Here is an 11,419-nt window from a genome sequence, read left to right as displayed (position 1 = left end):
GTCGGGTCGGATCTTCCTTGACGACTTCTTACTTTTCTTCTTCTTCTTCCAACTTTGCAGCGGCCAACGCCAGTCTAAGGGCACAGCTGGGGGAGTCCCAGACTGCTCTTCGTGCCAAGGATGCCAAGCTCGCCGCCTTGGTGCAGGAGCGCGACCGCCTGGTCAAGAAGCTGGCCGACCAGGAGGAAGGCCATAAGGCAGCGCTGAAGGCTGCGCAGGATCGCGAAGCCGCTCTCCAGGTCGAGTTCGAGACGGAGGCGGCTGGCTGGGCTGAGGCCAGGCAGACTCTGGTCTCTGGCTACGGCCAGATCGAAGATCTGGTTGACGGTAAGCCGCCTACCTCTCCGTCCTTTCTTGCCGTATGCCACTTTGGCTTGCTTTCTGATTTTGGTGTTCTTCTCTTCCTTTCTTCTTCTTCGCACAGAGTATTTCCCTGGCTATTCGACTGCCGCCAACCAGACCATCGAGGCCCGTCGTCAGGCGCGGAGGCAAGCCGGCTTTGAAATCTCGCCAACCGTCGGCCGCTCGCTGGAGGAACAGCTCCTGGCGATCCAGGCTCGCATCCAGCCGGCTTCAGAGTGCCGGGGCGCAGGTCTTGGCCGCCCTCTGGCCCGGCCAAGCGGTCCCTCGCACCCCCAGTCGGACCGCCGACTAGCTGGAGGTGGCAGTCGGCCGCTTCGAGGCTTGGAAGGCCTCGGCGGCTCGCTCCGGCGCCAGGCGGGCGCTAGAGTTCGTCAAGCACTGGTAACCCGGCCTGAACCTGGAGCAGCTGGCTACCTGGCGGCAGCAAGCCGACACGGAGCTGGAGCCGGCGCGGCAGGCCATCATTCGGCGGGCTTCGACGATCGCCGACTACACCGACACCTGCGTCTTCGCCCCCGAGGTGGACGACAATGGAGTCGCCCAGCCGGAAGAGTGGTTCGGGCTGGACCCGGCGTACGGCGAAGACTCGGCGGAGGAGATCGACTCCAGCGATGAGGGCGAAGAGGAGGACGAGGAGGGTGAAGACGCCGAGCCGGCTGGCGGAGTAGCCGGCCAGCCTCAGCCTGACCGCACCTCCAGCACCACGTCGCGCGCGAGTGCGTCGCCTGCCGTAGGTGGTGGCCAAGCCGAGACCCGCTAGGCGGCCACTCCTTCAGCCGGCGAGGCCGCCTTCACCGACCAGCTCGGCCTCCATGTCGCGCCCTAGTCTGTCGTCTTTTGCTTTTCCTGTCTTGTTACTCTTTAGAACAATGTTTGGTTAAATTCGCACAATTCCACCCACTGGGTGTATTCGAACTTATGTCTGTTGCCGGCCTGTTGGCGGCTTTATTTATATATAGCTTATGCAATTGGCCTTTCCTTGTACTTTTGCTTGTTGTCCTTCTGCTTTTTCCTTCGCCGCCCTCCCTTGGTTGCCACCTCCCCAGTCCAACAGTTGCTCCGCAATCTGTAGCCGGGGGTAGTGCTTGGCCGATTGGGGAGGGGGAAGTACTTTAGCTCTGCTGGACTAAACCTAAGTTTTTTAGGAAGCCGGCCAGCCGGCTGCTCTAGTAGCCGGCAGGCATGTTTGGAGGCCGTCTCTTTGCTATATAGGTCCGTTGTTCCTTAGCCGTTTTTCGTGTGGGTGTCCTTTCTGTCTTTCCTCTTGCTAGTCGGACAGTCAGTTCTTTGAGCTGCGACTTGCAACAAGAGGGGACTCGGGAGCCGGCGCACTACTTTTCTGACTTTGAGAAAAACTTTCAATATAGCTCGAGGCGGCCAGTCCCCGAGCTGACTAGTCGAACCCAGTGCTGGACAAGAATTCAAAATGTAATAATACATTCATGGATATGACACTCGTCATTCATAGATAAATAAAAGGCAGTCCCCGAGTACTGTTCGGGGGGCCTGTCGGTTTGTACTTAATACAAAAAGGGGAGCGTGATACATACTGCTTTTCTACTGTAAAATCGTCTTAGGAGGTTTGCGTTCCATGGTCGCTCCGACTCCTTGCCGGAGTCGTCTCTCTTGCGTGCTCTTGGTTTTTGCGCGTCGATCAAGTAGTAGGAGTCGTTGCCGAGTGCCTTGCTATCGACGAAGGGGCCTTCCCAAGGGGCCGAGAGCTTGTGCTGGCGGGCTGTTCGCTGGATCAGCCGGAGCACAAGGTCGCCCTCTTGGAAGGATCTTGGCTAGACCTTGCGGTTGTAGTAGCGGCGCAGCCCTTGCTGGTAGATGGCGGACCGGCTGAGGGCTAACAGCCGGCCTTCTTCCAGTAGGTCGACGTCGTCTTCTCTTGCTTCTTTGGCTTCCTCCTCCGTGTACATGGTGATCCGAGGCGAGTCGAACTCGATGTCTGTTGGGATGACAGCCTCGGCACCGTACACGAGGAAGAATGGGGTGAAGCCGGTTGACTTGTTGGGTGTAGTGCGCAGACTCCAGAGGACAGCCGGCAGCTCTTCGAGCTAGCAGCCGGCCGATCGCTCCAGTGGTACAACCAGTCGGGGCTTGATGCCGGAGAGGATGAGTCCATTTGCTCGCTCGACCTGGCCGTTTGACTGCGGGTGGGCAACGGACGTTAAGTCCAGTCAGATGCCCTGCGTCGCGCAGAAACGTGCCAGTGCTCCTTTGGCGAAGTTCGTGCCATTGTTGGTGATGATGCTGTGCGGCACGCCGTACCGAGTAGTGATGTCGGTGATGAATGTTACGGCAGTCGGCCCATTGAGCTTCTTGATTGGCTTTGCTTCAATCCACTTTGTGAACTTGTCCACAGCAACAAGTAGATGTGTCAGGCCGACGCGGGCTGTCTTGAAAGGGCCCACCATGTCCAGTCCCCAGACGGCAAAAGGCCAAGTAAGGGGAATGGTCTTGAGGGCAGAAGCCGGCAGGTGTTGCTTGGAACTAAAAACTTGACATCCTCTGCAGCTCTTGACTATTTCTTTAGCATCCTCCAAGGCAGTCGGCCAGAAGAAACCGTGGCGGAAAGCCTTGGCCACGAGGGATCTTGAGGCTGCGTGATGGCCGCATTCTCCTTGGTGGATGTCTTTGAGGATTGCCACTCCTTTTTCTGGCTCGACACAACGCTGGAAGACTCCAGTGACGCTGCGCTTCACAAGCTCTCTGTTGATTATTGTGTATGCTGCGGCTCGTCGTTGCACTAGTCTTGCTGAGATCTCGTCAGCCGGCAGCTCTCTGCTGACTAGGAACTTGAGGATGGGCTGGGGCCATGAGGGAGCTATGACTTCTTCTTCTGTTAATGTGGCCACCATGACTCGGGTGGGTGGGTTGGGTGTTGCATTGGAGTCGGCCACCGCTTTTTGTGTCGTTGTAGTCCCCGGGCCGACTGCTGTAGTCCCCGAGCCAGGTTCTGAAGTCCCCGGGCCGGGTGCGACTACGGCAGTCCCCGGGCCAGTCGTCGAAGTCCCCGTGCCGCCTGCGGGATTTCTCCAGTCGGATCCAGCTGTTTCTGGCGCAGGCGGTACGAAGATGGAATCCGACTCTAGAGACGGCTTGATGGACGGCTTGAGGAGGCGCTGGAGGGAGACGCCAGTCGGTATGGCTTGTCGGGTGGAGCCGATCCGTGCTAGGGCATCTGCTTGGTCGTTGTCGGCCTTTGGCACGTGAAGGAACTCGCACCCTTCGAAGTATCCGCTTATCTGCTGGACGAGTAAACGATAGCTCGCCATGTTCGCATCCTTGGCGTCCCAGTCGCCAGACGACTGCTGGACCACCAGGTCGGAGTCGCCGTAGCACAGGATCCGGCGTATGCCAAGTTCTTTGGCTAGCCGGAGCCCGTGTACGAGCGCCTCGTACTCGGCGACGTTGTTGGAGGCGGCGAAGTGGATCTGCAGCGTGTACTTGAGCTTGTCGCCTTTGGGAGAGGTGAGGACGATGCCGGCTCCCAAGCCGGTGCGCATCTTGGACCCGTCAAAGTGCATCCGCCAGTGGGTAGAGTCGGGAGCCAGCGGTAAGTACTGGGTCTCGGCCCAGTCGACGAGGAAGTCGGCCAATGCTTGCGACTTGATGGCGGTGCGGGGTTGATAGAAAATCGTGTAGGGCGCCAACACAATGGCCCATTTGGCCACCCGGCCGGATGCATCCCGGCTGCCTATGATCTCGGCGAGCGGGGCAGTGCACACGACCGTGATGGGGTGCTCTTGGAAGTAGGGCTTCAGTTTCTTGGCAGCGAAGTACACTCCATAACACATCTTCTGGTAGTGCAGGTAGTATTGCTTTGAGCTGGATAGTACTTCCCTGAGATAGTAGACCGGCCTCTGGACCAGCTGGGCTCGGCCTTCCTCCGGGCGCTGGACCACAACAACAGTGCTGACGACTCGGCTAGTCGCGGCGATGTAGAGGAGCATGGGCTCCTTCTCAGTCGGCGCTGCCAGGATAGGCGGAGTGGTCAACATTTTCTTCAACTCATGGAAGGCTTGGTCGGCTTGATCATTCCACTCGAAGTGAGTGGACTTCTTCATGAGTCGGTACAAGGGGAGAGCCTTTTCTCCTAGTCGGCTGATAAAACAATTCAGGGAGGCTAAGCAGCCAGTGAACTTATGCACATCTCGCAGCTTGGTGGGAATCTCCATCCTCTCGATGGCCTTGATCTTGACGGGGTTGCACTCAATGCCGCGTTCGGAGACCAGGAAGCCTAGCAGCTGGCCGGCTGGCACTCCGAACACGCACTTCTCGGGATTGAGCTTGATTTGGAATCGGCGCAAGTTGGCAAATGTTTCTCTCAGGTCTTCCAGCAAGGTACCGCGCTTCTCTGTCTTCACCACAATGTCGTCTACGTAGACGTGGGCATTTCTGCCGAGTTTTCTGCATGCAACGCTGAAAAGTGGCACCGGCATTTCTCAAGCCGAATGTCATTGTCAGGTAGCAGAAAGCTCCAAAGGGTGTGATGAAGGCAGTCTTCAGGCGGTCGGCCGGGTCCAACTTGATCTGATGATACCCTGAGTATGCATCCAAAAAACTTAACAGCTCGCATCCGGCTGTGGAGTCTATCACTTGGTCAATCCGTGGCAGAGCAAACGGATCCTTTGGGCAGGCCTTGTTCAGAATAGTGTAGTCTATACACATTCGCCACTTGTTATTCTTCTTCAGAACCAGAACTGGGTTGGCAAGCCATTCTGGAAAGAACACTTCCATGATAAAGCCGGCGGCAAGGAGCGGGGCTATCTCTTCTCCCACGATTCTTCGCTTCTCTTCTGATAGTGGGCGGAGGGGCTGCTTGACCGGCTTCGCATCATCTCGAACAAGTAACTTGTGCTCGGCGAAATCCTTCGGGACACCGGGCATGTCCTTTGGGGACCATGCGAAGATGTCTCGATTCTCACGGAGGAAGTCGACGAGCTCGCCTTCCTATTTACTGTCCAAGTTCGCCCCAATCACAGCGAACCTCTCCGGGTTCTCCGGGTCCAGAGGTATCTTCTTCGTCTCTTTTGCAGGCTGGAAGGAGCCCTGCGCATCACAATCCTTGGGGTTGGGGGACAAGGCCGGCTGCTTGCCGGCCATGGCCACAACCCGTTCCAACAACTTCTTCTTTCTGCCACCACGAGGGACTCGGCTAGCCGGCTACTGGCCATGGCACACTCGGTGGACTTCTTGTAGTCGCCGGCTACCGTGATGATCCCCTTCGAGCTCGGCATCTTCATCTTCAGGTAGGCGTAGTGGGGCACAGCCGTGAACTTGGCCAAAGCAGGTCGGCCAAGTAGTGCATGATAGGGGCTCTCCAAATCCACTACCTCGAACCATATTGCTTCCCGGCGAAAATGATCTTTGTCTCCGAAGAGAACATCCATTTTGATCTTGCCGATTGGAGAGCAAGACAGGCCGGGTACGATACCATGGAAGACGGTGCGGCTCGGCATGAGCTGCTTCGCTTTGATGTTCAGTTTCTCCATGGTATCGCGGTACAGTATGTTGATACTGCTTCCGCCGTCTATCAGGACGCGGGAAAATCTGGCAGCTCGCCTCTCCGTCGCATGGGTGACGTCGAAGACCATTGCATAGGAGCCGGGCGAAGGCATCACCTCTGGGTGGTCGGCCTGGCTCCAGCTGATTGGCTTTTCTGACCAGTGCATGAACTCGGCGGTGCTAGAGGCGACTGCATTCACTTCTTGGTGCTGTCGGCGTCGGCTGCGCCTGTCGTCGGCTTGGCTTGTGAAGACGACGTAGGCGGCATGCTCTTTGGGGAATTCGTCTTGGATGGCGCCGACTGCCGGCCGAGCCGCCGGCTGCTGGGGAGCTGGAGGCGGCTGGCCGGGAGGCGGAGGCGGCAACATTCCCTCACCCTTGGTGATGCGGGTGAGCCAGTGGCATTTCCGGGTTGTGTGGTTGGACGGCTTCGCGCCGCTGTGGAACTTGCAGGGGGCATCGAGTGCTTGTTCGTAGGAGAAAGACGGCTGCCAAGCCGGCCTTCCACCCTTCTTCTTGGGAGCGGGCCGCTCTTCAGGCTGCTCGTCTTCAACTGTGGCCACCTGCCGACTGGAGGAAGTCGGCATGGGGCCCTTGCGCTTGTGATCGTTCTGGTAGGGGCGCCGATTAGGGTCGCCAGCCGGCGTCTTGGGAGCCGGAGCAATCACCTTCCCAGAGGCGTCTACTCTCAGCTCGGTCTTCATCGAGGAGTCGGCTGTGGCGTACTTGTCGGCGATGACCAGAAATTCATCGAGGGTAGCCGGCTCGTCGCAGAGGAGTCGGTGCTTGAGGAGGGTGCCCTCTCGGCACTCGGCGGTGAAGTACTCGATGGCCTGGACCTCGTGCACTCCGTCGCAGGAGTTGCGGAGCTCGGCCCATCGCGTGAGGTAGTCACGGGTCGACTCGTTGGGCCCTTGGACGCAGAGGGAGAGCTGGCGAGGCTTGGGAGGCCGCTTGTAGGTGCTGGTGAAGTTGCGGACAAAAACTTCGGTGAAGTCCAGCCAACTGTTGATGCTGTAGGGCTTGAGGCTGTTGAGCCATGTGCGCGCCGTGCCTTGCAGCATCAGGGGGACGTACTTCACGGCGACGCGCCGATTGCCGTTGGCTATGCTGACGGCCGTGGAGTAGTCGATGAGCCAATCGTCCGGCTTCACTGAGCCGTTGTATTTGGGCGTGTCTCTGGGGAGCGAGAACCCTTTGGGGAAGGGCTCGTCGCGGATGCGGGGGCCAAAGCATGGCGGGCCGACATCGTCTTCTTCTTCTAATGCCAAGGATCGAGCAAGGCGGTCGATCCTGTGGCGGGCGTCGTTCTCACCGACTCCTTCTCGGCGGCCGAGTCGGTCGCCAAGAGTCGGGTGTGTGATAGGCGGCGGAGTGAGGCGTCTTTCTATTCAAGGCGGGGGAGGAGGCAGATTTCCTTGGTGCTCTACAGCTCGAGGGCGGCCATCCGCGTCGCGCTCGATGGTGATGCGAGTCCGGCTGCGGCTGGCAGCCGGCTCCTTGTCTTTCTTCTGGCGTGCGCCGCTCGCAGTCGGCGAGCGGGACGTCGCGGCGTGCTCCCGGCGCGGGGGATGACTATCAGCACGGACGCCGGCTTCGTGCCATTCTGCAGCCGCGTCGATCAGCTGCTGGATCCGTCTTGTCATGTAGGGGAGCTCATCGGCTCCCAGCCCATTGAGCTCCTCTGCAGCCGCCTGAGCGGCTCGCAGATTCTCGAGCGGGGTGGCGTAGATGGGGCGATCTGCGCCCAGCATGCTGGCAATGGCCGCGCCGTGCTTCTGGACGAGGCCGGCTCGGCTCGGGCCGCTAGGCGGCGGCGTGCCGAAGGCGGCGCGGTCGACTTCGCGCTGGTGGGCCTCGGTTAGGCGTCTCATCGAGGCTATCTTCTGGCCCTCCGCGATGAGGGCAAGGCGGCGTGCCTCCAGGGTCTCGGCGTCGGCGTCGGCCGGGATGGGGACGAAGAGGTCGTGCATCGCCGCTTGCTAAGCGTCGCGGGCATTCTCGCCCGAGTTGGAGACGTGGCTGATGACCAGCACTTTGGTGACAGCGCTGCTGCCGCTGTCAGCTCGAGGGAGGGGGTCGTCGAAGACCACCACGTTGGAGGGGTAGGCGTCAAGCGACGCGGTGTCGGAGTCGATGAGCATCGGGTCGGTGGAGCCGACCGACTCCATGTCCGCAGCAGGCTCGCTGGAGACGTGAAGTTGGTCGAGGAGGCTGACGAGGCGGCTCTCGGGGTAGTCGGTGCCTGCGTCGGACGCAGGCTCGTCGGAGATGCGAGTCTCGCCGAGCAGATCGGCGAGGCAGCTCGCTGCGCAGGCGTCGTCGACGCCTTGCAGCGCGTCGAGGCAAACGCCATCGGGCGCAGCAGGCTGGCTGCGCTCGCGGGGGAGGAAGAGGGTTCCCGTCCAGAACAGGTCTCCGGATGACGGTGCACCTGGCCCCATGGTGGGCGCCAAATGTCGGGTGGTTGGTGCGACATATGCCAAGGGATGGCTTATCTGTGTGGGAGCCAATAAAACGTCGCCGGTGCCCGGAAACGGGATGAGGCGAAGACATGCACGCCGGCGAATCTTACCCAGGTTCGGGGCTCTCCGAGGAGATAACACCCCTAGTCCTGCTCTGCGGGGTCTCCGCATGATCACTAGATCGATGAAAGGTAGCTACAATCGCTCCTAGAGCTGTTGAGATCAAGGGAGAAGAAGAACAAGGCTAGCTCTTGCTTCTCTCTCTCTCTATGGTGTGTGTGCTGTGCTTAGAAGGCAACTCTATGCTCAGAGGCCAACTATGCTTAGGTGCGAACCCTTTGCATAGGTGCTCCAGGGGGTTTATATAGGCCTACCCCCGGGGGTACAATGGTAATCCGGCTGGGCTCTGGTCCTAGCCGTCAGTGTCTACGCTCGCCGGCTTCTCCGCTGGCTGGTGAGTCCCGCCGGCTGGTGGGTCCCGCCGGCTGCCGGCTACTTGGTCGACATGCCGGCCCCACCGCCTAGGGTCTTGTCGGCGGCTGCTTACTGTTGCCTCGCCTGTGATGACGAGGGCTTTGTCGAGGTAAGCGTGGCTACAGTGGGCCGCCTCGGGGGCTATCACTGTAGCCTTACCTCGTCTTGTCTCCTTAATGGGGCTCCTGCTTCGAGGAAAGGAGTAGCCGGCTTCTGGAGGCCGGCTACGCTCTTGGCCGACTGGAAAAGGCCGGGCCGCCTTCACGTATCTCTCTGGCTAAAGGGGCCCGCCACCCGCGGGCTCTACGGGAGTCGGTCGTGGGTGACGTCGAGGCTAGCATGGCTACAGTGCCGAGTCGCACGGGAGATGGCCATCCCGTACGGCCTTCTGTAGCCACGCCCGCCTCGGGCTTCGGGGGTAGTGGGCCGCACTGTGGCCACACCCCGTCGTGTCGCCGTTATGTGGGAACAGCTCGGAGTGGTTGTGGTCTCGGCCGGCTCTTTGGAGCGGCGTCCCTCTTGGCCGGCTTCTTGGAGTCGGCCACCCCGTAGTCGTCCTGGGGAGGAGTTGGTGAGGCTGGGTTGCCTTCCGGGAGTCGGCTTTAGTGGTAGCCGGCCAGGGAAGGCGGCCCAATGCTCGGAGTGCTTGGAGGCCCGAAGGCCTGATAATTTTTTCAGAAGAACCAGGGGCAGTCGGTTAGGATACCCGTGACCATTTACTCCGACAGGCGCGGCGGCGCGGTCATCGGCGAGGCGCGCTGGCGACGGACACGGGCGGACGGGCGGAGACGGGCGGCGGCGCGGCTTTCGTTCGGCGCCGGGCGGACGTGTCCGGCGCGCGGAGGGAGCAGTGGCTTGGGTTTTGGACCCAGAATTTTGGACGGGGAGGGTGTTTATATAGGCATAGGGAGCTAGGAGACTCCAAATGGAGTCCGGTTTTCGCCCACACGATCGTGATCGAACGACCGAGAGCATCGAAGGGACTTACAGGGGTTATTGGACTGTTTGGAGGGGGGTTTTGCTGCAACACACAAAAGGACTTTGCGGTTACCCAGTTAACCGTTGGAGTATCAAACGACCTCCAAATGGAATGAAACTTGACAGGTGGTCTACCGGTGGTATACCAAGGCCACTTGGCAAGCCTCGGTCCATTCTGAGAACGTTTAACGCCCGCTTACGAAAAGAAACAAGAGGGGTGCACCGGTGCACATGGGAGTGTCAGATTGCAAAACGGACAACGGGGAAAATGCTCGGATGCAAGAGACGAACATGTATGCAAATGAGATGCACATGATGACATGATATGAAATGCATGACATGAGCAAAAATGCAAAACGAAAACGAAACCCAACCACGGAGGGAATATCATAACACATAGCTGAAAATGGCAAGAGTTGGGGTTACAAATATGGAAAGTTATATCCGGGGTGTTACAGCTGATGATTCATGGCGCTTTCCACTTCGGAGTTCGTGACGGATACTTTATCTGAATCCTCCGCAGAAGGACAATCCGGTGTCACTTCCGCGTTAGCCTCAGTCCTCGAGACAGGGTTCAGAATCCGGCTATTAGAGGCATGATCGGCAGGATCCCCGGACACAGTCCGGCGAATGTTTTTCCTGATAAGACACAACGGATAGTGTCATACATTAAGATGACAACCATGGAGCATATTTAAAACCATACCTCTTCAATGAAGGCTCGGCCATATCTCTATTTGCCTTCCTCTTCGAAGGCCTGCCCGTCATAGGTGCCGCCTTCTTGCGCGTCGCCTCAGGTGCAGCGTGGCGCGCCGATCGCCTCCCCTTTAGAGCATAATATAGTGCGGTGGGTAAGGCGGAAAGAGAAAATTCTCTCAAAGGACAAGTCTCCTGATTACTTACATGCAACGCAGGGAGAAGGCCGGGATAGTCAGCAATCATGACCACTTCGGTGCCGTCACAGCCCGCCTGGTAAAACACCCCTTCCCCGAGCTCCACGAATATATCCGGATCCTCTTCGAATCCGGGGTCAAGGGACCGAAGTGGATCTCCCTGGTTTTTCCGCCATTCCTGTTATAAATGGGCGGATTAATATTTATGAAAAAGGACTCACAAAATGAATGGAGTAGAGTAGTGGGAGAAACGCACCCAGCTGGGAGGGTTGCACATGGAAAACCCATCTCTGGGCTTAATGCAGATGAACTCCTCTTTCTCCCCTTTGTATAATCCGGACAGTATTTTCGCCAAAGTAGCGGCAGTGTCCGGACCCTTACGACCGTAGCAGGTGGCGTCATCTTTTCCATTGAAGTGCCACATAGAGTGCCCTCGGTATTGGAGTGGCTGAACCCCTCGCATTATGGATATTTCCATAACCTCGACTATTGACAATCCGGATTGAGCAAGCATCTTTATCTTGCTCATCAATTGGTGGACCTCTGTGTTATCTTCCTCCTTGAGGCTCCGGGGACGCCCCAGCTGAGGCGCTTCTTCAACGGAGCATTTGAAAATTCAAGAAGACCCCTTCGGATTGGGTCGGGAAGGGAGACGTCCTCAACATAGAACCATTAGGAAGGCCATTCTTCGGATGCCTTCTTAGGCGTGTCGAATAGGTATCCGGTCCCGAC

This window comes from Aegilops tauschii, chromosome 2 (assembly GCF_002575655.3).
Source record: "Aegilops tauschii subsp. strangulata cultivar AL8/78 chromosome 2, Aet v6.0, whole genome shotgun sequence".
In the NCBI taxonomy this organism is placed as follows: Eukaryota; Viridiplantae; Streptophyta; class Magnoliopsida; order Poales; family Poaceae; genus Aegilops; species Aegilops tauschii.
Note: the sequence above shows the minus strand (reverse complement) of the source record.